At 40.5% G+C, this 24,824-nt stretch overlaps 1 long non-coding RNA gene across 5 annotated transcripts in view; it reads left to right on the forward strand.

Moving 5' to 3' along the window:
- Window positions 1-5,670: 5,670 nt before the first annotated feature.
- Window positions 5,671-24,824, forward strand: part of LOC137856484 (uncharacterized) — a 124,825-nt gene continuing 105,671 nt past the window's right edge. For 3 of the 5 annotated variants that reach the window (XR_011096508.1, XR_011096511.1, XR_011096507.1), the window contains exon 1: window positions 5,671-5,752. This is a non-coding gene — a long non-coding RNA (uncharacterized lncRNA). Of the gene's footprint in view, window positions 5,753-11,752; window positions 11,938-13,199; window positions 13,823-24,824 lie in introns of those variants that run through there. The other 2 variants (XR_011096509.1, XR_011096510.1) reach the window with 2 other exon arrangements.

Genomic DNA, 24,824 nt, shown 5'->3' on the forward strand with positions numbered 1-24,824 from the left:
GAGGCACATACTGCTCGTTTCTACCACGAAAAGTCTTGAAGGTCAACACCGTGTGGATTGTGTACAATTCGAGTCATGCGCAGGGTTTATCTCTTCATATGTTTATATATATATGTGTACAGCAAGGCTTCTTTATCTGCTAGTGGGTAGGGGCGATACTTGAAAAGCAAAAGAGTAGGTCAGTAACACTGGATGTTGTGAAGATAAAATCCAGATGCTTTGCTTTAATTTGCCTTGAAGTCTTGCCTTTGGTTAAATCGTCACAGTCCAGCTCTGCACCTTTTGTTGGACTGTTCCTATGCAGAGTAATGCCTCTCGTTAGGTCTGAGACAGCGTAAGTCCTAGCAGTTGCAGCTAGCTGAACCTATAGCCTGCCAGCGAATGATTTAAGCTGTGCATGGACAGGAATTCAAAATAGCAAGAAAGCTGGAATCACAGAAGCAGTGGAGCGGTGTATGCAAAATTCAGCTTGCCCAGCTGTAGGCAGAACAGGGCTCTTACACTGGTGAAATGGCTATGAAATTAAGAGCAGTGTAAACGAGGCACTGTTTAAATGCTATGTAAAACTTAGCTAAGCATTCTTCCCCGCCCAAAAAAAAAGACATTTCATTCCAGTATAGTTGTGAGTGTAGCACAGTCTGAGTCGGGACACATCTGGAAGGTCTTATGTCAGCATGGGCAGGGGATTTTAAGAAGCCCTTTTCCTGGGAGGATGTGATGGAAAAAGTCAAACTGATTTATATGACACTTGCTTAGGCTCCTTGAAGTACATGGAAAGAATCCTCCCCAAGGTGGCAGTATCAGCCTGCTCCACAGGTACTGTAAAACTCAGCTGGGGTCCCCTTGCTCTGAAGTCCAATGCTGAAATGAAATACCAGGTTAGAAATGGGTGAAATCAATAGAAGATACAGAATAATTACAGGGGCCTTCAAGCATCTGCTAAAATAACAAAGATGTAAGAAGCATTTCTCTCTCCTTTGTCACAAAAAAAACCCTTTATATTTGTGTAATAAAAATATTTATATTTTTCTATATATGTGTATGTAGAAAAAAAAACAAAACACAGCACAACATCTTAATGAGTTTGAACAGCAGTAACACAAGGTAGCAGTTAAGAAATTGGAAGTTTTATTTGCTGTCCCTTACATGATTCTTTTTTCTAATACAGACCTTTGTTTTCCCACAGCTTGTGAGTTCAGTTGGTGACATTTGTCATGGAGCTTTGAATCTGAGATCTTACAGTCTACTGTCAGAATATGAATGTGCAAAGAGTGAGTACGGAGTGTGACATAATTGCACTTGATGCTTTTTAGCACTCCTCACTGCCTGTGGGTAAGCTATTATTTAGCTTCCTTTGTGTTTGCAAGACTTAGTTTTTCACTTTGCCGTTTTAAAAATAAAACTGAGCCTATTATGGATTGGCAGGCAAGAAGGCTTCCTGTAATTGATAAATGAGTCTTGTACTGCTCCCACAGAAATGCCAAGCAAGTCGTCTAGTAAGGGATTGCCAAGAATTGAAGGAATTAAGGCCCCTAATCCGATTGAAAATAGCTGGAGTTTGGGTGTGCAACTTCTCCCGGTTTTGAAAAAGCAATGCTAAAATAATTTGCAAGTTGCTATTGGATTTATATATATTTACAGAGTTAACTAGAGTTGCAATGCATCTTAATCACATTACCCTGTCAGCTGCCGTTGGATTCCTGTGATCACCCCGTTGGTCTGCAAGCACCCCGAGCAAGCTTCCACCCTGCCTTTCAGTCTGTTCCAAGCAGGCTCCATCTCCTGAGCTGCAGTGCCATAGGTTCTCCTTAGGCACATGACATCCCTCACCATGTGTCTCCCTTCAGTTCCCACGCCTTCCCATCCCTTACAGCTTCTTTCCCTATGTGGGCTCTTATTTGGGCCCAAGATGATGCCAGAATAAGTAATTTAAGATGTGCTTTGATGAAGTTCTCTTGGAGAAAACCCAGTGAGGCCATTTGATGGATTGCCACACACAGAGGCAGGCTTTCAGCCTTCCCAAACAACATGAGAAATCCAGGAAGGTATGCAGTCCGTGTACTTGGTGGGGATTCAGTTCTGGTAGACACGTTAGTTCAAAGGAAAGCCACGCAAGTCACTGCTGAGACAAAGATAGCACAGACTAATGGTGCTGTGTTCCTTTTGGACTGCGTTCACAGTGACAGCTGTACCGATCCTAAATGAACGCACTCAGAATATACACTGTTACCTTAAAACAGTCTTTTTTTTTTTTTTCCCCATCCTTTGCTTAATCCTATCATTATTCTCAGTATTTTGCAGTAAGCAGTCATCAGCAACCTACCAGATCGTGTTTCTCTTTGCAGTATAGGCGGTGTGTAGTTTATGTGCAAGTGGATTGGTCTTGCTAGGAAGAAATGAGGTGGGGTGTAGCTGCAGGCTAACTATACCTGCTTTGGGACACTACAACTGCAGAACCAGCTCCTCAGGTTCCCACTGTACTCCTTACGGTGGAATATGGGGTCAGGGCAAATAAGGTTGGCAGAAAGGCAGATCGAGGGCCTGCCTTGTGTTCAGGAGGAGATTGAGCTGAAGTGTCAGCAGAGTGAGAGCATCTGCCAGAAGTTGTTTTTCTGCTTTCCCACTGGACCACCAGGATCCACAGGACAACCCTTTCATTCACCCCCTGCAAAACCCTTTGTACTAGAGGGCGGTGTTTTTGACATGCTGCTCTGGTGTCTCTGCTGTGGAAGTATTGTCTCTGCTTAGTTGGCAGGAACGATGTTCTTCGAAGCACTCGGCTTCAGAGTGCTGCTCTAACAAGCCACAGGAGCACGTTCTCTTCTTGCTTCCCCTTAACATGGTTTGGTATGACATGGCTTTTCGAAAGGCAGGGGGATGTGTTGTACAATGGGGCATGTCACACTGCAACAGGCCTCCCATTTCAAATGCTCGCACTTATTCCCACCTTCTCTGGTTTAACTAACAACTTTCTCCATGGCACCAGATCATTTTTTTTTAATATAGAAAGAATGTTTTTAATATACCTTACTGTGCTATATTGTCTTTTGAGCAGATTACTTAGGGATATTTAAGCTGTCTTGTTTTCACCCGTGTTTCCAGGATACATTTTCTGTAGTACAAAGGTTGGATGTAAGTTGCTAGTGCCCAGGGTTGGCCATAGGACTGTGCAGCAAGGCTGACGTGTTTGTCTCTGCTCACTGCTTCACGTGAATAGACAAAATGGCCAAAGCAAGTAAGAGGTGATGCTACAATTAAGACTATACGTGTATAAATAACAGTAAATGAAATCTGATTAAATCATAAGCTGTTGATTTTAAAGGCAGATACTTGAGAAAGAAGAAATATCCAGAAAGCATGAAAATAGAGACTTAAGAATCCTGTTTCCCTAACACATACTTACCTGGATGAAGCCTGTGACTGGCTGCATACATCATCTTCTGCATTGACAACCCGAGTCAGAGCACCATACCCATTCGCTTTCTTATGATTAGTCTCAAATGCATCCTCGTAAGTAAAAGCATTTTGTCCCTCTGTTGTGTGTGCTGTGAATGGAGAACATTCATGGAAGCTCAGGAAACCTGGATCTGGCTACTGGTTTTGTAGCTCTCACTCCATTAGTCGGAGAAGCTGCACAATTTCTCAGTTTCCTCATCTAAATCGCAGGGGGAGTATTCCCTTCTTTTGACAGTACATAGTGGGATTGATTTACCTGAAGGCAACAGGTTTCTGTAGGGCAATAACAGCATTGATCACAAGAATAATAAAAAAAAGTATTATCGTTATTGTGAAGTGTTCACTAGGGACTCAGATAACTTGAGACTTACTTTCCAAAAATATTCCCACAATGCTGGAAAGGTTATAACCGGTGTAACCCCAATAACCACAGAAGCTGCACCTATACGCAGAGATGGCTTGGTCCCACTGCTACTCATATGCACTCTAATCCTTAAGTGTTTTTTCATAGGATGTAAGGCATACAGTGCGCATAAAGTTTCTACTTGAGAATGTAAAAGTGATACTTTTCTACTCAATAACATATCCATGTGCATTCAGGAGAGCTTTAGTTACTTCATTCCTTATTTTCCAGGCTTTTTAGGGTGTAAAGATACAACACATGTTGAGGACTTCTCCTAAAATACCTAATACCGAACAACATAGTATTTTTTTATACTCTGATTATGGTTCTTTCTTGTCTTCTGTCTATATACATGCGCTTTAGGGGCAAACTGCTCAGTTGCAACGAATGTTTCGTAATAGTACAAGTTTAAGAAACTGGAATACCAACTAAAAGTACTACTACCCTTTCTTATTTCTGATAATCATGATGGCTTTTAAACATGAAGCCTGAACAGATGCTTTTTATATTCTAAAAAATTTGAAACAAGCTGAGTCGGAGGGTATCTTCCCATATATTTCATGATGTCAAGCCACTGAATGTGTAACATCAGTATTATGCTGTAAAAGTTGTTCGCCAAGCCGCTGGGGCTTGCTCTAGCAATGCAGTTGTTTAGAAAAGTGTAATTGCTGTTTCTGGTTTATTAAAGCTCTGCATAGTGTGTAGGGGGGTGCAAAGTATGTGTTTATAAAGCTGGTGTGTGGATTAGGACTCTGAGCCCCAGACTCTGTAATTAACCCCCTTTCAGGACTTGAAGTGTGATAGGCTATTATCTTATGTGGTGGCTGGAAATCTGCCTGCTTAATGTAAAACACAGAGCTGCATCACTGCGTGCTCTCCTGAAGGTAGCTTTGTAGATACAGACAAGAAAAATAAAACTGTATAGAAACATTACCAACCTGAAACTTAGACCCAGTAAGCACTGAATCCTTCTGCAAGGCATCTTCAGATGTAAACAGTCAGCACTGGCACATGGAAAATGTGAGCCTGGTTCCTTGTTGTGTCTTTCTTTGTTAAGACACCAAAATTTCAAGGCTGGCAATCATAAAGGGTGTTAATGATATGTGAAAAAACAAATAGGGACTAGAATAAAGTTTTCAGAAGTCAACTTACATTGTTTGTTTCTGACTTCGAGGTCTGGAAATAGCCACTGCAAATTCAGGGAACACACTCAGCTCCCTAAGGTCCCCAAGGCTTTGAGGAAACCTTGTCCTCTCTCTCCATTACTCTCACCCTCTATCCTTCAGCTATTTCCTTCTCCATGTCTTTCTAGCCAGGAGGAGCTGGGTACAATTTCCATCCATTCAGTTCCTTAGTTGACAGCAGCCTCTGTGCCCCAAAGAATGCTTGGTTTTCCTCCCATACCAGATACCTGGCATCCAGGAAAAAGCTGTTTCTTGCCAGCACTTCCAGTTCTGATGCAAGCCTGGACCCCCTCTATAAAGGAGGGTAACTGGGGGCTGAAGAGCAGGCTGATGATTGTGGCCTTACTCACACTCTGTCGGGTTCATGAACTGATAATGTAAGTTAGAATAAAAGCATTTTTCTCTTGGTTTCTATCCAAGTTCTGAGTCCCCAGTGCATTTTATTATATGATGCACTAAACTGCGGGATGAATTTAAAATGTGGTGTCGTGCTGGGGCTAACTTCTATGTGAGAGATGAGACTCTTCCATTTTTAGCTCAACACAAACAAAACATGGCCAGTGGAAGTTTAGCTAAGATTTGTTGTCGTGCAATGTAATATGCCTGCACACACAGAGGTGTGCAGGACTCAGCAGTACACAAACAACAGTCATGTAGCAGAGACTAAATGCTGACTCCCAGTACAGCAACAAAGGTTTCTGCCTGGCAGGTAAGTGAACCAACAAAAAGAAATTGGAGCTTCAAGTGCAGTTTATTTTTTCCAATTAAAAATTAATGCAGTGAGTTGATGTTTTCGCATCAGATTGCTCATAGTTCGAACTCTGCTTGCCCATTTTCATCAGCTAATATTTTATAAAACCTTTTTCAGTCAGCACAATATCATTTATGGGCTCTGAAGAGCAAACGAGCACTAACTCCTAGTCTACACCCACAGCTCTTTTTAAGAAATCATATTTGTCTCAAATGAGAGAACAGCTTTACTTAAAAACAACACTAAAAACTAATGTGGGAATGAGAACTTACAGCTGTCAGCATTTACGTAACCTCACAAGACCCGATTTGTCTTAATTTATAATCTTGCTGTATGGAGAAACACATTTTTGTTTTTCTGTTTCAAATTTGAACAACTGGATGCTTGGATATACGCGGCACTTGGGCAGGAGATGTGCTGCCTTTAACATGTTTTAACATGAGCTGCATCTCCAGTTCCTTCCTGTTATCTTCTTTTGGGTGTTATTTTGTGACAAGTGTGGGACTGTAGACTGGTTTTGACAGTTCTTACTCTAGCAAAAGGATAAATCCATCCTGATTCAAGGAAGTACTCTCTTTAGCATATATACAACTTGGATTCAGTGGCTAAATTATCAGTTTCCTTAGAAAAGACCAGCTCCTGACAGTCTGATCCTGTGCTTCCTGAGGGGTCACTATGAAATGCTTGCTTCAGTCATTCAATAAGGGCTCTAAGCTAAGCAACAGTTTAGTATTTTATCCTTCAGAAACATAACTTCATGGTAGGAATAGATAAAATAGGCACTTTTCTTTTTTTTCTTCCAAAAATGGTAAGAAATAGCTTTTTAAAACTGCAGCTCTTAACCTGCCATAAGCACCAGAGTTCAACTGGCAGCATGTGGGGCTGACAGGCTTTGGAAGTGGATGTACCAAGAAGAGCAGGCATCCACCCCTGCATGCTGAGAAAGCATGGAAAATAATAGAGAAGAAGCTTTTATTAAAAAAAAAAAAAAAAAAAAAAAAAAGTCGGGGGCTGTTTAGTAGATGGGAGGTTCAATAGCTGCATGAAATACGAACTCTATACCATGGAGCAGTACTGTGTTTTTTTTTACTCAGTCCACAACATTTGGCATGCTATCTTATTACACATGATAATCACTGTTATGGAAGACTCAGCTTATGGACGCTGGCAGCTGAAGAGAGGAGTTATGCAGATGACTTCACACTGTTTAGAATTTCTGCATTTGGGGAATATTACAGAATTGCTAACAAATTAGTCCTTTTTAATTGTAGTGGCATGTATTTTATTTCCTGGCCCAGCATGCCCATGCTTATTCATAGCACACCAAAAGAATTGCAGTTTTTTTTTTTCTTTTGAATGCAAACAGCATGAAGAAAGATGCTTTTCTAGACATCAAAGGTAATGAAGTCAAAATGACCAGCAAACAACAGAAATCTGAATATTGGCCTGTTTTATACCTTTAATGATAACAAGACCAGCTATTACAGAAAACAGAGGAAAAAGGGGAGAGGGGACTTGCCCACAGTTTGTATTTATAGGACAACAAGTTGGCTGAAAAAATGTAATCGGGACTACAAAGTGGTGAAATTAGCATTTTTGGACCTCAGTATAAGGATGATGTGGTAATTTAGACAATAGTTTGGATAAGACGTTAGGCACTTCAGTCTGTTCTGGCACAGAGTGACTTCTGTAGTGTTTCACCTCTTGGATCTCTCCATAACCTCTATGAAACACAGATTTGGACATGGGAGTCACTTAGCTGCAGCCGTGCCTCCGGAGAAGCACAGCAAACCAGCACTTTGGAGTAGGAAGTTAAATATATCATGGGAAGCTCTGAGGGACTGTAAAGGCAGAGGATAATCTCTTACATGGGATGGGAATGGGGCATACCAGCTGTCTGGTAGCTAAAATGTTGTATCAGCCTGCTTTTGGTGTGCCCTCTTGCCAAATACTGGGTTTAACCAGAATGAGGGGAAAAAAACCAAACACGTCTATATGCACCTGATGCATCAGGAATGTAAATCCAGACTACATGCAAGATTGGGAAAGGGGGTTGTGCAGCTGCTGATGGGTCTCTCTGAAAACGAACATTGGTCTTGGGACAAAAAGCAGCTGGATCTTCTGAGGCTTAGGACACGAGTATCACAGAGGGATACTTCAAGCAGGCTGCTCCTTTGTTGCCTTGCCCCCTAGATGACAGCTCTAATTTCCAGAAGCGTTCAGCATCCAAAAATTCTCATTTGAGTCAGTAGGAAAGGGCAAGTGTTGCAGTTTGGAGTTAGGATTATGAATTAAGTGCTTAAACATGGATGTAACAAGCTTTCCAAGTCCTTAAAAAAAAATAATTGTCAGTTTTATACTGGTCACAGATAACAGCTCAGGCACAGTCTCTGGGCTTTGCATAACGGCTGCAGCTCCAGCAAATCCTGCATCATCACTGTTGGAAGGCTTGGCAGGAGTGTTTCAAAGAGGAGGCTCGATCTAAGAGTGAAAGTCTGCATGTTTACAGGAACTCTGATCCAGCTTCCACTGGCATCAATGTGAATTTTAGCACTGAATTTGTTGGTTTCTCATCCAAATCGTGCAGTTTTTATCCTTTTCTCTTGCATTCATTTTTTCTTTTCTTTGGCAAGGTCTGAGATATAAGCATATAATGGCTACCAAACTGTCTCTTTCCACCTCTTTCCTGGATCTGTCTGTCTCTTTTGAGATTATCTTGAACTTTGTAGACTCTGTAGTTTGCAGCTTTTCAGATTCACTGACTGAAAAAGAACGTAGAAAGAGTTTCAAGCACAAAACCAGAACTGTGAAAGCAGCTTAAGAATACCGAGCAGCCTTTAATACGTGCAGGTATTAACGAGAACAAAAACAGGATGGAGGACTTGTGTGTAGGCACTGTTAAGTTTAACCTAGAAAAAAGTGAATATATTGCTCATGCATTGAGCCACTAGGACATGACAATGGTAAAATGCCACTAGGACTAGTTAGGTTTACACGAATAACAGTGGCTCATGCAAATGCAGCAGATCAGATTTCTCTCTGCTGTACCCCAGGACAACTCTGTTGGCTTCGCTCCTTCCAACTACAACAGTGCTCTTTTGGTTGGGCGTGCTTATAAATCATTTGAGTTATGCTGGTTAAAACTGAAATAACATTGATGTAAGCGGGACCTTTCACTTCAAATTGAGATGGCAAAATATGTTCAGCCTCTTGAGAGGAAATGACAATGAGCTATGGCATACTAAAGGAAAGCTGAGCATTGTAGCTCTTGGGATCCCATTGAGAAGCTCTTTGTAAGGCCATAGCCTCTCACTTCATATTTTCCAGTGTCCAGACTGACTTTAATTCTGTTCAAAAGAAGGACGCTCAGACTTTTATTTTCTCTGCAAGTTTGCGTTCTCCTTTCTCTCACTTCCACAAAGAATGTTACCTCAGAAACATTAAATGGGAAACATGTGCTGCAGGGTTAATGGTATTGCTGCTTTGTAAGGTCAGCTCCAAAGTCTCAACATAAAGGCTTTGTTAATCTAAAGTGAAATAAAAGCAGCTGTCATAAAGCATGTGATATATAAACTCTCATTTAAAGTTGTATTACATTTCTCTTATTATTTTTAATAGTCTGGATGGAGAGAGAGAAAAATATTTATTGAAAGGATAAAAAGCAACACTTCTCTCAATGGCCCTCCTCAAGAAAGGGAGACAAGCATTTTGTCACCCGTAGAAAGACGCAATTGTGAGGTGCCTTTTTGCCCCCGGTACCCATTTCTCCCAGGGCATGCATTTTGTGTACAAAAGGACAAGGAGCGACGATGTGCTGTAAGTGAGCACAGCAGGTAAGATAAAGCAATTTCACAGCTTTTTCAAGAACAAACGTTTTTCTCCTCTCAATAAGTTCTTGTTCTGTCCCTTCCAGTCGGGGATTTAATTTTGGTTGGTGGTGCCACAGGAAGGCATTCTTCCACGTCCCTGCTTTATTCGAGAGTTGCAGTTGAGGTTACACAAAACCAAGTGGTGCTGGTTGTGTCCTGAAGTTTCTATGTGTCGATGGCTACTGGTTTTCTCAGCAAATTTAAGTTGCCTTTGTCTTCTACAGACTCCTCTGGTGCCTACCTTGTATCTTGTTAAGACTAATGCAATTGGTGACAATGAATCCTTGCTAAAAACGATCATTCGCTGTGTTGGAACAGCTTCGGATGTTGCACCTGAGGCCCAAAGGATGTGGTTCGCATCGCAGAAGTTTCATTTTGGATCTGCGATGGGGGAAAGGCAGTGGCCTTTCTGGGTTGCTTGACAGACAGCTGCAGCTGTGAAATCCCGAGATTCCTACCTGCCAGAACGGGGAGCCAGTAGTTGCTAGATCTGAACGCTCATCCTGATGTTTTTCATTTGGGGATTGTACAACTTGTAAGATACACGATGTTTCGGTTAGGCATAGATATCAAGGGAAAAGTTGCTTCTTTTTTAGAGCTGCGGGTCAGCGTGTGTCTGATTCTTCTCACTGAAAATCCTTTTGGAAAGGTGTGTATTAAAAGCAGGATCCTCAGACCTAACTTGAAGGCCAAACTACTTCGGCAAGAAACTAAAAGTTCTTGAAAAAGTTAAACTGCGAAACTTAAAACACAAACTATGCATGAAAGCATTGGTTATGAACTTTTTCTGAGATGCTGATGATCATTTGGCCACATTAAATGTCATTATGGAAGAGTATACAAATGTGGGAGAAGTTTCTAAGATGTTGGTTTGGCAACGTGCCTTTTAGTGTGTCTCAATAGGAAAAGAAATAACGGAGGAAAGCTTAAGCTATATTTGGTTTGCTGCCTTGCTAGTCCTCATTGAGGCTGTTACCTTCACAGTTAGAAAACTTCTTAGTGAGCAATGACTAAGTTAGTTGTGATACAGCAATATAGTCTTTGGATAGTTTAGTCATCAATTAAAAAAAATAAAATGTTGGCACTCTACATAGAAAAATAAAGACGACAACGGTATTAGTAGAAAACTAACAGTTCTATGACTTGTCAGCAACACAGTGCTTTTCCTCTTAGTTTCACCTGTCTTTCCATTTTCCTAACTTCAAAATTAATTCCTGGCTGTATTCTGTTTAATATATTTTGTATTTTCCCTCACCTGCAGAAAAAAAAAAAAAACTTTCAAGATTCATAGTAGATCTCTTTAGCCAAGTGTAATGCTATGGTACTATAGAAAAAAACCATTTTCAGTGTTCAGTTGTAACTGCTCTTTGGAGAGCCTGTGTCCATCTCATAACATACATCTTATGCTACTTGTTTTGGTGGACTTTAACTGGAATATCCTCAAATCTCTTTTATAACTCTTTTGGATATTTCTTTCTCTTTTTTTTTTTTTTTTTCATTTACTTCATTTTTTTTTTAAATCACAGTTTCTCTTTTTACAGTTGTTCAAGAAATCAGAAACCTTATTAAAAACTGTCAAAATGGAAAAAACATGTTCTGTGAAGCCAGAATATCTGTCTTAAGTGTTTTTATGGTCCATTCTTCCTTTTACACAAGATCAAAGCATCAAGGGACAAGAAAATAGGGTGAGAAAAGTCAATTCAAGCTTGCAGAAATTGTGCTCGGGCCAAATATTTATCCTGTGATTCATTAAAAATGTTGCAAAATATAGTACTGGACTTTTAATGATCTAAGGTTTCACTGCCAGTTCTTGTAGGACATCCTGTTCTGGTGCAGTGCTTAAAAAAAAAAAAGGCAAGTAAATACATTAGGTTGAAGCGTAGTTTGGAGAGACCTGGAAGCACCTAATGGATGGGCATACGCCATCAAGAAACAGTGGTTTATGAAAGAATGTAAATATTTATATTAATGGTGGTAAAAGGCTTGCATTTAAATTGATATTAGAGAAATCTCTCATAATGGAATGAGTTCCCGTTTCTGCTCTGAAAATAAAAGTTCTTCAAGAGCGAGGCAAGTTCTGAGAAGTCACACCTCACACATCAATTCTGCTGAAAGAAAAGAGGAGACTTCAGAATTTTAACTGACAAGACGGTGAGCAACTGATTACTTGTTAAAGGACGCCGAATGTGTGGGACAGAAGGATGCACCGGGGAAGCAAGCAGATCTGGAGCTCAAGCAAGACGCAGCGATAGCAGAAACAGTAAAGAAAACAAGGTAAGGCAAAGGTGCAACAGTCGATATATCAAAGAATTTGAAGGACAGAATAATTTAGAATTCCAGTCAAGGTCTGTATAGCCGTTTATGAAGTACAATTGAAAGATGTTCGCATGGAATCTACCGTTTTGCTGAACTTTCACTTGTACGAACCAGTAACAGAGAAGGGTCTGTTCCAACATTTTTTTCCTATCATGAATTGCTGTATTCTAGCTGCACCCTTGTTCCTTCTGAAGGTGGCTACCTTTCAGGAATTGACCTGTGTTTTTTATATGTATATAAGGAGTAATGGTACAAGAGGAGCTCAGTCTGAAAGAAAGGGGGCCTTGCAGGTCTTCAGCTCCTGAGGCAAAGTGCTCTGAATGAAAAAGCTGAAGCCAGCCCAAACCCCACTGTTTGTCAGCCTTACACACAGGTACTTCCATCGTCTTTCCTAATAGACCATGTATCAAAAACTTAATTTAAAAACAAAGAAGCAGAGCATATGCTCTACCATATAACTTATATGTTAATGAGATTAGCATATAGACAGAAAAAAGGTGGATGTGAAGAGCTAAATTCAGAAATTGTTGTTGTTGCTGCTTAAAGGAGAACCTTGAGCGAAGATAAGTCTTGCTAACAAAGCATAGGATGCCTCTTATTTGAACTGTGTGTCATGTGTCTGTGTCCACAGCTCAGTGTACAATTTTAAAACTGATCCATAAACTTTTTTTTTCATGGGATGGTCTTAAATGTGAGAATACACAGTTGGCTGTAATGGACTGTACTGTACAACCACATATAACCACAAAGGTTATGTACTAATGAAGGTATAAAATACAGAACGAACTTGGAATGAAATGCATGGGAACATTTTGGCTCTCACAATACATGGAAAAGGGCAAGCAGAATTGTCTCTGGTGAAACATGAAGGAAATTATGTAACTGAAATTTTAAACATACAAGTTTCTTGGCTTCTCCTCCTTCCAGGATTACTGAGGTAATGAAGACGGGATTCTACTCGTACTTTTCAAAATGCTATTAATGTCATTCCTGATCTCTGATGGAAATAACTCTACTGACTCTTGATGGGCTATTCATTTCTTTTGGAGCTGTAAAACACTGACTGTTTGCAATCATCTTAAAAATTTCCTTTCTCACTCACTCCAGGAGAGAATTTCCAGAAAAAAAAAAATCAAGCCCAGCACAGTGTATGCTTGCTTATGACATCTAAGCAAGGAGAAACATCCACTCTCTGTAATGTGCCTAGAACTGCAGAGAAAAGGGGAAAGGCTGCTCCATGGCTCTCAGCCTCCTCTTTAGTGCTGCTTTTGCAGCATTTCACACTCTAACAAATGTTAATATGTCATCTTTGCCTTGTTGTTTAAAAGCATCAATGCAATTCATGCAGGTCACGCATCAAGACAACGCAAGTACAGGTTGAATAGTTCTAGAGCTCTGAGAGGAAAAGCCCCTCTCTACACTTTTGGAAGAAACAGCATTTTTAGTACTCCTGCAAATAAAACAGTAGAAAGAAAATGTTTTGCGATGCATGGAGATGTAACAGCTGTAAAGCCTTGTTGATATGATGCTGTTATCTTTCCGAACTGGCAAAACCTGGTGGTGAGTGGTGATTAGGCTTTGATTTGTAGCACCTGTGCTATGTAGATGATGGCATCCAAACAGGGGGAACACCTGTGAGCTGCTTGCATACCATAGGAAGGTTTTGTTCCCTCATTTGAGAACGCGTGGGGTAAGCATAGGTCTGCTCTGTGGGAGTTTTCTTCAAAAAAGCATGCTAGCTCTTGGTTTTACAGTTATTTTAGTTTTCCTACACCGCGAAGCTAAGAGAGAAGCTGACCTCTGATGAGCAGCAGCGTGTGGTTTCCTGTGCTGCCTAATGGAGGTGAGTGACTGGGAAGCGAGGGGTGTTAATTAATTAAGTTACAGCAAGGCGATTTCCACATGGTGGATGGGGAAAAGAGGAGGTAGACTGGGATAGTGGAAAAAGGGTAGTGCTTGGTAGGCTAAGCGGATGAAATCCTGGTCCTTATTTATAGCTGTGCAGAAGGGTTTGGGCAGCTCTGGAGCAGTCTCAGTATTTCTTGCTACAGCTTACCTGGGGAAGAGGCATTTGTACCTGCTTGTGTTAATATGTCTGTGTCCTTTTGCTGCTCTGTTGGATGTGTTGAAATTTCCAGAGCTTGCTGCTGTTTTCAGGACAGTCTAAATCTGATTAGCAAAGCTAGTTCTTATTAAAGTTTGGGAGTATTTTAATGAAGTATTTCCAGAAAACTACTGCTGTCTCTGCGCCTGCTTAAGAAATTCAGCCGCTCTCTCCTACCAGGTACCTTCAGTCTCTAGAGCTTTGTCCTGGGGTGGGCTTTGTGGTCACAAGTACACACAGCTCTGCAGCGTGCTTCATATCTGCTGATAAGTAAGGAAGAAAAGGTTGGAGATGCTGTGTCCAAATTGTTTAAATATAAGCAGTTGGTGTTTGGCACTGCAGACCTTGTAGGTCGCAGTCCATCTTGGCCATTAGGGGAGCTTGAGGTGCTGGAGAAGAGCTCAAAACCAAGAAGAAAATCACACTGGTGAATGTGGAGGCTAGAGCTTTTCCAGAGGTTCCTCTTCTTTGTTCATGCTGATATTAAAATGCCACATCTGATGGGAACTGGTTGAAGTGCTGTGTTTTTTCATTCCTATATTCTGTTCACTTTGAGTTTATGCAAATATGCCAGCCTCACAAGTGGTTTTATTTTTTTTTCCTTGTTCTCATGAGGAAGAAAGAATTTCACCAACTCGAAAAAAAGTTGGAATGGGTAATTTTAAGTTGAAGTAAGCTAGTCTAACCACTGAAACAGCCCTTGCTCAGGATAAAATTGCCCTAATGGGAAGCCCAGTGCTGGATAGTGGCAGGATAAGGCAGGTGTGGTGGCGATTAGAGGCTGAAAGTGAAGCATAGCTCCGCTGCATCAGTGGATCATCCTAACTGCAGGAGGCAGAGCATCAGCTGGTCCCAGTTAGCGTGGGGCTGTGTGCCTCCAGCTGGCTTGCTGCCTGGCACACGCCTGTGCCGTAACAAGAGACAGGCAGGACTTAGGAGCACATTAGGAGACAATTTGACACAGAGCTGTGCAGGCAGCGCAGAAGATGAAACAGGGAGTTTTAGAGGTAGGCGTAGAGTAAATTACCAAAGCATTTCTCTTTTTTCCATGTGTTTAATTTGAGGTCTGAGTTCATAATAAGTGATACCATGTGGGGCTTCCTTAAAGTCATACTTACCTATTGTAATCCCTTAAACGCTCCGGGATGCCTGAAGGATGAAGTCATTTTAATCTATTACCTGGAATGTACTAATCACACTCAACAAATTTTTGAGCTGCTATTAAATATTGGAGTGCTGTTCTCCCCACTCCAACCAGTGCAGGGCTGGAGATATTGCTGTTCCTGCAGCAACCCTGGCACGGACGCAGTTAGATCATGTACAGCCGTGTTTTTGGGGGATGTCGGGTGCAGAGATTGTTTTAGGCACATCTTTATGTTTGGACAACGTAAATTAATAGTCCACTTTTTCCCCCTTCCATGCAATACACGATAAGCATAGTGACTGTTGCTTTTTACCAGACCACTTGTTTGGCCCTGGCTCGACTCTCAATAAATGTCTTAAAGATCTCAGTGAGGTGGTGGTGCTTAGGTTGGTAATGTGAGACAAAAGAAACAAAGTTCCGTGTTCCTAGGTCGCTTTATAATGAATAGCCCTGAGAATCTGAGGAATGCAAGAGTTTTCCAATAAAAGCATCATAGTAATTGTATTAAATGAGTGAATCATACATGTCATCTTTCAAATATGCTGGAGTGGATTTTGTTAAGACTGACTGACTTGGCTAGCGTGGTAGGTATGTTTCTAAAGAATGGAGCTTAATGATAATACAGAGATCTGATCTCAAAGCTAGGTAGGGCTAGATCTTGAACATGCAAACCTTCTGGGGCATAACAGTGTGTAGAACCAGATGCTTTTGATTTCAGGAGTTGCTGCAATGGCAGAAGTGGTTTCTGTTTAAAAAAAAAAAAAGTTTCCACTGTGCTCCTGACAGCCCGATGGCACTAAAAAATCAGTGAGGTTGGAAGGAGCTGAATTCAGAGCCAGTCTAACCTTTTTCAATTAAGGGAGCATAATAGCTTTCCTAGAAAATCAGGGATGCTGTGGTTGGTACAGCCATGTGCGCTGTTATCCTTCGTTGCTGCCAGGTTGCATGGTTCATCAACGTTTAGACTCATGCCCATCAGGACCCCAGGGGCTTTGCAGTGGAGCTACAGGCTGCTCAGGCAGTTCCCACCCTATAACATTTCAGATCCTGCACAGCTCTTTCCTTGGAAGAACGTGGCTAGGCTGCATGAGAGACAGAAGTCCTGCTCTCATTCCTCAAGAGATTGCAAAATCTATGATTTGTGTTAATGCTCTGTTGTCTTTTCCTTTTCTAATCAGTTTTATGGGCTTGCTGCTGCTTACTGATTAAAAGTAGCCCTGTTCCACCACCAAAAGGATTGCTTTTTGTGTCAGAAGGGATGGTTATACAGTCTAGATCTGAGGAAGTGTTAAGAAAATTCAGATAATCTTGGGGAATGCTTTGAGGTTTTCTGAATGAAAACCACTTCAGAAAAGAGATGCACAGGTGCACGAGCCAATTTGCAAGTGTCCAGTGCTACTTTCAGTAGTGACAAGGTTTTGTTGGTACAACTTACAATCAGGAGAAGCCCCACTTAAGTAATATCATGCAGCAAGATGTTTGAACTTATTTAGGAGCTTTTTGCCCTACCGCTTGGTTTTATGTTTCTGTTTTACTGTTATTTTCCTAAGATACAGAGAATCCCATACTGATGTGTCTTAAATAATGCAGCTCAAATTTTCATCTGAATTCAGCGTCACTCACCAAAATTGGTCACTAAAGGAGATGTGCTCATACTAGTAATAAATAAATGATTGATTAATCTGAACACAAACATAGACTCCGAATACAGGTTAATAGTTAAATCCTCCTTATAATGAACTTTGTATTGCTGCAGCGTGCAGCACCTGATCCCCACCCAATGCCCTTAGAACCCAGATAATAATTTCTTCATTTGCTGTGTGCCTCCAGTGATGTTGTAACTGTGGGAATCGTTTCTGTTTTGATTTTTTCCACTTCATTTTTAAATTGTACAAAAACTCTGCTTTTTTCCTGTTTCTGTGTCTTTCAGGGGTATTTTTAGTGTAAATTCTAACACGCATTCATTGCTCAATTAGCTCCTGATGCTGAGAGGAGAGGTGTAAGCTAATTGCCCAGTGTTATTAATTTAATGAAATGTGGGAATTAATTTCTGGAAACACATCAGAAAAATATTTAATTTCATCTTCATCTGTTCTTTCTAACAACAAATGAACATCAATAATAAACAAGCCAGTACTGGTCTTGGAAAAAAATGTGAAGAATGAGAAACTACAGACCTCCCTAATAAAAAAGTCATTAAATATTTGAGTTCTACAGATCAGAATTGAAACAAACTTCTTTAATACATATTTTTATTCCTGCCCTAGCATTGTTTATCCATTAAGATCCCTATGAATATTAATGTACATGTTGTAGGAAACACAGCCTCAAGAACCAGGAGACCTCCTGGCTTTTAATTCTTTTATTTATTTATTTATTTTGCATGACTGCAGAGAAAGAAATGCAAGAAGTAACTGAGAACAAACTTGTTGCTTGGTCCCAGGCTCCTTGGGCAGTTTTTGTTTGTATTTTTCCTGGAGCCCTTGTCCATCCACATGGAACACCATAAGGCTCTTCTGGAAGCGTTTGGAAGATTGGTTTAGGCAATAGACATTTTTTAAGGATAGTCTTTCTGCTGTTTCACCAACATGTCACGATTGGTATCAATGTGACCATCAGATCTCTGTCCTGTGTTTCTGTGTTTACCAGATGCCATCTGAATTCAGAACTGAAAAGACTGCTGGGACCCACTTGTGCCTGACATGCAGGGGGCTCTGCTTCCTTCTGCCCCATCCCCGTACCTCGTGGGTAGCTCAACCCTCCTCACAAGCAATTTTTTTTTTTTTTTTAGTGCTCTACTTTTTTCTGTTCTCTTTTTGGATTGAGTTCATGATTTCCACGTGCCTGGGACTGGCCTTACTCATAGTACAAGTTTTGAGGTGTCAGCCTGTAAGTAGGGTTGCCATTTCTTAAGCCTGCAGCAGTGAGTGATTTGGGCATTCTTCTCCCCAAACAGTCTTTTTTAAAGTATTTATATTCCACCGTATTCTTGAGATTTTAATCTGTAGTATGTTCCATACAAAAACATGTTTAAAATTGAACTGTTGTGGGATTTTCTTCTAAGTAGGAGCCACTTGTGATGCTCTATTTCTGTAGAAATAACTTCCAGAAAACTAGGCATCCGAAGATGCTTCATGGCAGAAGGGGGATTAAAAGCAGGGCTACTGAGTCACTTTGGCAAGGGCCTCTAACCAAAACAATTCTTAATGTTAACTGGCTTATTAATGGAAGCTTGTGTTTCTGAATTTCAAGTTCACCGTAGTACCGTTTGTTTTTTTTTTATGCAAGCTTTTCCGTGTGATTACAGGCTTTTTATGTCACTTTCAGCCTTGTTTTGTTACAGATTTTTTTTCCTTGCACTCTTCGTTTCAGTTGTGGACTGAGAGATTGCAAGCAAGTAGCCTTAGGACTTGAGGTGGTAGGGGAGTTCATGTTTGTGTACAGAAACCTTCTGCCTGTGAATTGGTGTCTGTATTCAATTTATCTGAAATGAGAATCAAAGTTACAAAGACACGTTTGTTTCTATTGGGTATTTCCTTTTTTTTTTTTTTTTTAGCATTAGAAACCTCTTACAAGCCTTGTCCCTCTGGAACTGTGCCTCTTCCAGGTCTTGAACTTGTTTCAGGATAATTTCATCTGCTGTATAAAATGTCTCCAATAACAGACTTGATGCATCTGCAAAACTGATACTTTCAAGGACTTTTGAAGGGTAAAAAACATAATGAAATTGGCACCTTCCAATGCTCGGAGAAGCCACCGAGGTGATTAAAATCATAGGCTTTTAATAAATACTAGTAAATTGGGAAATTACAAGTCTATTTATCAAAGGTGATTCTTGACTGAGGTTCCTCTCTGCATATGGATCTAATCCTAACTTCTGAAAACTCTTCTTTATCCTTTTTCTCCACTCCAACCCCAAATTGTGCTCTAGAGGCTTTTGACTTAGCCAGGCACGTCAAACAATCCTACAACTGGCACTTGGGGAAGAAGGGACAGCTTAGCTCAGCAGTTAAATGCTTACAAATAAAAAGGCAAGGTGGTAGTTTTGCTGTTCTTGGAGGCTTCTTTAGTAAAACCAAAAATGTGTTCTGATTTTTTGATTTCTGATTATTCTGTTTTGGTCGTTGTTTATAAATTGGGATTTAGGGTCAGTTATGGCCTTTTGAAAATGGTGGAGAACATGTGCTTGCTTGGTTATAAACTGGTTAGTATTTAGAGAGGAATAATAATGGACAAAGTGAGCATCACTTTAGTATGCAGAAAAACTGGAGTTAAAACATTTGTCCCAATTCTGCAAAATATCTTCCTGTGTTCCAGGGGATTTTGCAGTAGCATTTTCCCTATTCTGGTTTTAAAGTTTTTTTTTTTTTTAAAGAAAAAGTATTTTTTTTTTTCACTGAAATATGAATCTGCTTGCCAGCCCACAGCATAACTACAGATACAGCTCAGTATTGTAATGTCTCTTTCATCTTGAAAACCTTGAAAAAGCAAATGGATGAAGACTCCCAGTGTCATTGCCTTGTGTGGCAGCGTTATGGGCTACAGTGGAATATTGAGTTACTGCTGGATCCATCTAAGAGCCTGAGGAGAGCTGCACTGCTACATGGCAGTAGTCATTCCTGTAGTTCCACTAAATTCGTGGTTGTTGTCGCTAGCAAATTCTTCATGTTCATTACAGAATGTGAGCTAGAGATAATCTTGCTTGTAACAAGTGAGATCAAAACTGGAGCACTTAGAACTTCAGTACTGGTCAGCCCTGTTCATCTGCATACCGTGTCCTTGCCACAAGCCTGCTTTCTTGGTGGTGTTTTTTAATGAGGTTCTGCTGTTGATGCACTCAACAAAAATATTTCATTTGATAAGTTTATGTATGCATGGGAGTTGACCCACTCCATTAGAAAGGGGACCAAAAAAAAAAAAAAGCCACAGATTTTGCATTATCCAAGCTGCCTCTAGAAGGAAAGGATAGCAGCCTGTGAGGTATTTGGAGTTACTGTAGAGACCATGAACAATGCTATTTCAGCACATTGATAGGCACAAGTAGACAAACTCTACAAACACCCAGATTTCAGAGACCTCTCATTGCATTGTCCTCTGATACTAAGAGAATGGGATTAGTTAGGAACTTGACATCAAAATAAATGTTAACTACTGAAAAAAATGATGATGGTTATTGGGAATAACGTTTTTCTTTATGCTGGTAGCAAGACAGATTTAAAAAATAATAATACAACTCTTAGCAGAACAGTTTTAACCATGGCTATTTTGTGAGCTGGTCAGTGGCATGATCTAAAAATCTTCTTTAGCAGCATATGAGCTGTAAGTGAGAAAGCTTGAAATAGTAACTGAAAGACCGATGTGAGAACAAGTCTGAAGCTTACTCTTAACTGTCTTGGCATTGTCTACATACACGTGAGTTTCATGAGAAATGTATACTTTTAGTATTGGGCAATGTAGATGTAGCCACTTGGAGTTACATCTGCCTTGTAAAAAGAAAAAAAAAAAGGGAAAAAGAAAAACAAACAAAACACTAACCCTGCATTTTAATTTCCAAAACCAAAAAATACTTCATATTCCTTGGGAGAAGAAAAAGCAAGATACCATCTGATTCCTAAAAGGCTGTCACAAAGACATGAGGTTTAGTGAATATACTGGGTGTTTTCAGCAATGCCTTTGAGGTTCACCCACTAACAGTACTTCTGAAAAAGCGTAAAGTCTGCATCTTATTCTTTTGATGGATTACCAGAATCTCAGGCTCATGCCTGAATTTAGTGCAGCACAAACTGTAGCTAAGGCAGAAAAGGAGGAAATGAGATGAGAATGCCTGAAGAAACTTTGAATGTCCTTGCTTTGATGTATTTCACAATCTTAGCATGACTTCATAACTGGCAGTATGCGATATATACAGGACTCAGAGAGCCAACAGAGTATGACGACCAGAAAAAGCAGTGTGTGTTATATACCAGCAGAAAAGTGAGCTGAAGTTATCAGATGTAACAGCAGAGTTCAAGCAAAGTTTTTAAGAAGGTACCGATTGTGGTCATGAATTGACCTGTGTTTTATTTCTGAAGAGTGCATTAAGTCCTGGCCATCTCTAGAAAGAATTAAGGTGTCTTCAGCCCCAGATTAGAGCAAAGAATAGATCAAGGTTATGTTACTGTTCTGCGTGGCATGCGTACCTGCAGGGGTGGTCTGGCTCTTTCTGAAATAAAGTATTTTCATGAGTAAACCCCCGTATGCAACTTGTAATGACGTACAGGACTAATTGGATATCTCGTTAGGAAAACATGCTATGAAGAGAATGTTGGACACCCTGCGTATTCAAAGAGGAGCCAGCTGTAATAGATCTTGCTGTACAAAAAGATGAAGATTGACAGGACACAAATGCTAAACAAATGCTTTACTACTGTTTTAAGGGCTTCGTTGAGGCCTCTGTTGCTGTGATGGGTGCCTCAGCAGTGTTTCACTAACAAGGATGACATCTTTGGCCTGTGGTAATGAACTCTGAGTTGATTACAGAGCCACCTGATGACTGTGGACACTAGTGCACAGGAGCCAGCTTGCCATGTCTGGCAAATATGAGGCAGCCAGGAAAAATGCTTAGAAAGATTTCTTCACAGCTTGCCTGAAGGGGGAAGCAAAGACAAATGTGTTACTGTTCCTGTCCCACCTCAGGTTTGTACTGAGATACTGTAAAATTCAAGTGTTTTATTAGCAGTCCTGGTTCGTCATGGAGGTTTTGCTGTCCATCTGTACTCAGATCCGACTGCTGCGGTGACAAAAATGATGGTGCTTTTATGACTTTTAAAAAAAATGTTTTCAGACCTTAGAGAACTGAGATTGCAAAGGCAGGTGAGAAGCAGCTTCTAGCTGTTTGTGAGTGGTAACTGCTACAGCATCTGCCCACTCACTTGTGTGCAGCAGGGTAAACTCTTAGAACAACCATGGAGATGGAATCACAACAGAGGCGATAATTTGACTAGCAGAATGCTTTTTTTTTGGCATATAAGTCAGGCTGGCCTTTTTTGTTTGTTTGTTTCTGATCTCACTTTTGACTTGTCTGGTGGAAAATAGGACTTTATCTGGCCACCCAACAAAACCGATCTGGGATTCCTCTAACTTCTTATTCACTTTTCTAAGTGCCTGTGCTCAAATGGCTGTTTGCAACCTAACAGCCAAGTGGTGTGTAGCCTTCCCATTACAGAGGAAAAGACAGGTCTTTTCTGATGACTTACAATTGCTTCTATTATCCTGAAAGTCAAAGGACCAACTTCCCTGCTGATTTTACTTTACAGGCAGTGGTTCGGTTTCATCTGTAGACAACTTGGCTTTAGGTGGGAACGCTGGGTCCTGAAACAGCGCAAACCAGTAACTGGCACAAAGGATGAGACGTGCTCTGGGAGGCAGATCCTCTGCTGCACTGTAAAGATAGCATCTTCTTTTGTTGGAAGATTAAGGTGCCGTCTGTTACCTCTTAAAGCAGTACTCAGTTTGATTTCTAGCTTCTCAGCCAAGTGTCTGTTGTCAAAAGCATTCACCACTAAGAGAGGTAAAAGAATGAAATGTGTTGCCAAACAAATAGTAAAAAAAAAATAAAAAAAATAAAATCAATATCCATTGTTGTTTCAGATGAAGAGTATATTAAAGATGTGTTAAGGTAGCATGGTTGAACTTAACTTTGGTATTTCCTGACTTCTGTTTTTTTTAACCTACATTGTATTGGTGTTTCTAATACTAGTTTGATTAGCAGGTCACTCTGTGTTCATTGCTGAAGAAACAGTGTATGACAATTTGGGACAGGTGTGTATAACATCTTGCATCTAGCCTCCCTTCCCTTTACTTCAAGGTACTTTAATTCATGAATAACCAGAATATTATAATGATATTTGGAGAGGTACTGAGAGGTGCAAAAACGTTGCTCACCAAATGTGTTGTTCATTTTATGCATTCTATGATTCTAAACTTATATCAAAGATTAATTAGAAGAGCATTGCATTAGGGTGAAAAGATAGCGAGCTGTATCAAAGCTGAAGCCCAGTGCCTGAGCACAGAGACTGTCTCTCTGAAGAGGAATTTCTCTTTTTCACAGATGGAGGAAGCCTTTTGCCTCAAAGACTTGTGTTCTGCTCTAATGAAAATCATAAGGCAGGCATTAATTCTCTAGTTTAAGAATACTGACTTGCCACTTAAATTCAGCTTTGTGCACTGTGGCAAATGCAGTAAGTGAGCATATTTCGTGTGTCCTTTCCCCAGTTACTGTGCCAAGCAGGCAAGCTTAACATCCATGGGCAATACAGAATTCCGTTCCAGTGTATTTCACAACTTTAGTGAAAAAAATTACAGCGATAAAAGTTTGTGGTTGCAAGACACATGACAACTTGTCATCCAAAGCAAACTTTGGTGGAACAGAACAGAGACGTGTTGTCTTTCTTTCCATTTTTGCCCAAGAGCGTACCTCTTTAGGACTTAAAATACAATTGTTTTGATAATAGTGACTGCTGGGCAGCTAACATCTGAGAAGAAAGCAAAGGAGTTAGTGGGTTTTACATGGAATTAAAATACATCTAAAACTGGGTCCAGCAACCTCGTTTTCAATATAGAATGTCTGGATTAATTCCTTATCTTTATAACTTTCATTCTTACAAATAATCTTGTCATAAATTACCATAAATCTCATCCTAAAATATTAAGGTAAAATAGCCCCTTGTTGCTTTGTATCATTCTAACTTATTCTAACATTGTGCACGTGAAATATGATTACGGCATTTCCAAACTGACTCAGTATCCTTTGACAAACACAGCGAGAAGCAAATGAAAACAATTTGCTCTCCATTTGGATATCTTCTGTGAACTCATTGACACTGATGTGAAACCCTTCGCTGACCCGTTCAATACGAGCAAACAGAACGTGCTCAAATGAGAAGAAATAATTTTGGAGAAGAGTCCACGAGTAACTCATAAGAAAGTGTTGAATTATCTGACATGCAGATAAGCGATGGCTGTAAAATAATGACAGGAGGAGAGATTAATGAAGCAGATGGCTGCGTCAGGAATTAATCAAGTGTCAGGATACAGTCTGGAGCAGTGGGGAGGATGGTTTGCATGTACTCAGAAAATGGTGCCAAAGGTAGCTCAGAAACATCTCAATCACTTGGTCTGTATGGAGAGCAAAGGGCTGAGCTGATTTCCGAGTGCCTTGCTGGCTGCGGTGTGAGCAGTGTGTTAGATCAGGAGAGGCTGCTGGGTGCTTTCAGGGCAGTTGTGGCTGGCCAAGGGGGTGTGCAGGGACATCTACCAGAGGAGGCAGAGATGTGAAAAGTCAGTCTGTGAAGAATGGATGTTCGAAATGCTCTGCAAAGTTTGCTGTAATGCTCTGAGTTACTCTGCACACCTGGGTCCCTGTGCCACTGCTGGGTTCCTAACCATCACTGTAACTACAGCATCTTGTGTATCCAAAACTTCTTATATGGTTTCTTCACGTGGCTGCGTAGTATATGTGCCCTCAGTTCCACTCTGCTGCTGAAGGACCAACCTTGGGTTGTTTTTTCTTTCTTTTTTTTTCTTCCATGCTGTTTATGTCTTAATCCTGTGCTTTTT

Source organism: Anas acuta, chromosome 4, assembly GCF_963932015.1.
Source record: "Anas acuta chromosome 4, bAnaAcu1.1, whole genome shotgun sequence".
In the NCBI taxonomy this organism is placed as follows: domain Eukaryota; kingdom Metazoa; phylum Chordata; class Aves; order Anseriformes; family Anatidae; genus Anas; species Anas acuta.